The following is a 3,205-nucleotide window of genomic DNA, read 5'->3' as shown; positions in this document are numbered from 1 at the left end:
TGATCCAAGCTCACCAACACCTGCGGTGTCCTTCACTGCTTTCCCATACGTATCTCAGTCCCTGTTTGGGTGCCAAACTGCAGGATCCCTCCGGCAAAGTCGAACAGTTCTTAAGTGGGGAGTGAGGATTGAAAGAAAATTAATAAACTAACACACTACACATGAGAACTGTTAGAGAGGGCTTCCAGCAGAACCTAGTCACTCAGGTCTATTCCAATAATACCTTTTCATAGTCAGAAAAAAGCACCTCAATACAATGAAACGGTTCATGGAGAAGTCAAACTTGCTTACCTCGACCACTTGTCCGTGTGAGCCTTAAAGGAAGCAAAGCATCCTGCGTATCCCTGACTCCAGGTGAAGGCCAGTGCGAAAACATGTTTTTCTCTGAGAGATCAATAACAAAGCAGCCTGACAAACCAGCGGCTCCCCACATTTAGGAATGACAAGCAATTTCTCTTGACTGTTTGTAGGGGGAGGGGAATACAAGAATAAAGAATAAAAGTCAGAATTTATAATCAAAACAGAAAAAAAATAGACTTGGAAAAAATTCTCAGCCTTGAAAAGGGCTTAAATGACATAGCATACAAGGTGTGGTCATAGTTACTGAGAAGGATGAGGAAGGAGGATGGTTGGAGCCCTTTAAAGACTTGCTTGGGCACCATAGCAAAACCTCATCTAAAATGAAACAAAAACCAAGAATCCAGGTCTGCCTCTCGCCCTGTGGACCCTGCCACCCTGCTACCCTGTTTCACCATTGCCTATATGCTCGTACTCAATAGCCCAGACCCCACACCACAGTGTATCTGCAACATTGTGTTGGTCAGGAATTCACTGTGCCTGAGCATGGAGATGTGGCCTTGGCAGGTTCTGGGGACAAGGAAGACCTCTCCTATGAGGAAAGAGCCTGTGAAGGAGAAAGTTTGCCACTGTGGAAGTGACAGACAAGCCTGTGGATGATGCTCTCCAGGAAGCAATGCCCAAGATCATAAACTATGTGGACAGCACCAATGACAAAGAAATTGGCATGGGCATGACAGGCCCTAGTTCTTTTCGCCGTGTTTCCCAATGAAGATGGCTCCCTTCAGAAGAAACTGAAAGTCTGGTTCTAGATTCCACACCAATTTCAAAGCAGCCCACCATCCCGGTGATGAGAGTGGAGATCGAGGAACGGGCGGGCATCATGGTCTACTCCACACAATTCGGTGGCTATGCCAAGGAAGCAGACTACATTGCTCATGCCACCCAGCTATGTACCAGCCTGGAGGGCAGGCCGGCCACCTACCAGGATGGAGTCTACTACTGAACGGAATATGACCCTCCCATGAAGCCCTGTGGAAGTCATAATGTAGTCGGGCTTGGGAAGACGTGAGTCACTGAGCTGAGAACACCCTTGAAGGGTGTCACTGTGTCCCCTGACTTGGGGTCAAGAGTGGTCAGTGCTTCTCCAGTTCCAGCTTTCCTAAAAACTCCTCACTGCTGGTTTTCTGAAGCAAGCCAAGGTTGGCAGCATCGCTCTTGCGGATTCTCTGGTAGATCAGAAAAACCCCAGCAGCACTTTGTCATCTGTCTGAGTCACTGAAAACTGATTTTTAAAAATTATGGAATTTGTACTTTGGTTAGTGAGGGAACATGTGATTTATGTACGAGCTTTCATCTATGATTCCTTTAAGAACTTTGTCTAGAAAGAAAACAAAAATACAAATCTTTCACTAATGCAAAACAAACAAACAAACAAACAATAAAAAACAACCAAAAAAACAAAACCAAAACAATGATCCAGGTATGGTAGCATTCACACCTATAGTCCAAGAGTTAGCGAACTTGACATAGGAATATTGTGGGTTTGAGGCTGGCCTGGCTATGTGGTGAGTTCCAGGTAAATGACTAAGTCCTGGAGCAATGACTCTGGTCAAGAATGCATAGAGCGACCAGCATTCAATTCCCTCCACCTCCACAGGGTAACTCAGAGCAGTCAGTAACTCCAGATCAGCTCATCAGTACCCTCTGCTGGCTTCTGCATACGCCTGCAGCCACATGAGACTCACCTTACAACCCAAGCCCACATCCTTACACATAAAAGGTTTTAAAATCATTACATGCTCATTACGACAGAGGAGAGAGAAAGTCTCGGCACACATACCACAGCACTCGCATGGAGGACAGAGGACAACTGTCAGGAGTTGTCTTCCACCTGTGTGTCCCTGGGATCAAACTCAGGTTGTCAGACTTGGCAGCCAGCATTTTTTTCCCACTGAGCCAATTTGTTGACCCAAAAATTAGTAATTCTTAAATACATTTCTCTAATTTTTTATTTTTATTTCACACACACACACACACACACACACACACACACACACACACGTACACTCTGCCTGTGCTAGTGTCCTCGGTGCTGACATTTTCATAGGCAATATTTTATCACTATAAAATAAGTTTCTAGCTGGACAGTGGTGGAGCACACCTTTAAACCTCAGCACTCAGGAGGCAGAGGCAGGTGGATCTCTGTGAGCTCAAGGATAGCCTTGTCTACAGAGTGAGTTTCAGGACAGCCAAAGCTATACAGTGAAACCCTGTCTTGAAAAACCAAAAATAAATAAATAAATATTTCTGGTGGACCAATCCACTGTAAGAATACTACAAAATGCTTTTAATCTGTATTTATTTACAACACACCCTTTAAAATCTTTATTTATGTTACAGTCAAATTAATCTAAACTTAATGTAGGATTGATATTTTCTTCACAGCTGGAGCTTTCCCACATCCTAAAGCAGGATGGAACTAGAAAAGATCACCCTGAGTGAGGTAACCCAGACCCAGAGAGACACACATGGTATATACTCACTTAGAAGTGGATGCTATTCATATAGTACAGCATAGACATGCCACAATTCACAGACCCAAAGAAGCTAAGTAACAAGAGGCGCCCAAGGGATGATGCTCAAATCTCACTCAGAAGGAGAAATAGAATAGTCAGGGGTTGAAGTGAGGGTGTTGAAGAGAGGGAACAGGGTAAGAGAGGGAACATTGAGGGAAATGAGGGTGGGGATCAGATATGGGGAGGGGAGTAGCAGAGGGGAGGGGAGAGGAGAGGAGGGGAGAGGAGAGGAGGGGAGGAAGTGAGAGGAGAAGGGAGGAGAGAGGAGGGGAGGAGGGGAGAGGAGAAGGGAGGAGAGGGGAGGAGAGGAGAGGAGAGGGGAGGGGAGG

The 3,205-nt window shown here is 45.5% G+C and overlaps 1 pseudogene; it reads left to right on the top strand.

Annotated features, from left to right (window-relative positions):
- The first annotated feature begins 762 nt into the window (after positions 1 to 762).
- On the top strand, positions 763 to 1,369 carry LOC129665197 (heme-binding protein 1-like; annotated as a pseudogene).
- Positions 1,370 to 3,205: the final 1,836 nt, after the last annotated feature.

Source organism: Psammomys obesus, unplaced genomic scaffold (assembly GCF_907164565.1).
Source record: "Psammomys obesus unplaced genomic scaffold, mPsaObe1.curated_primary_1811, whole genome shotgun sequence".
NCBI classification, from domain to species: domain Eukaryota; kingdom Metazoa; phylum Chordata; class Mammalia; order Rodentia; family Muridae; genus Psammomys; species Psammomys obesus.
Note: the sequence above shows the minus strand (reverse complement) of the source record. Positions and strands in the feature narration are given on the sequence as shown.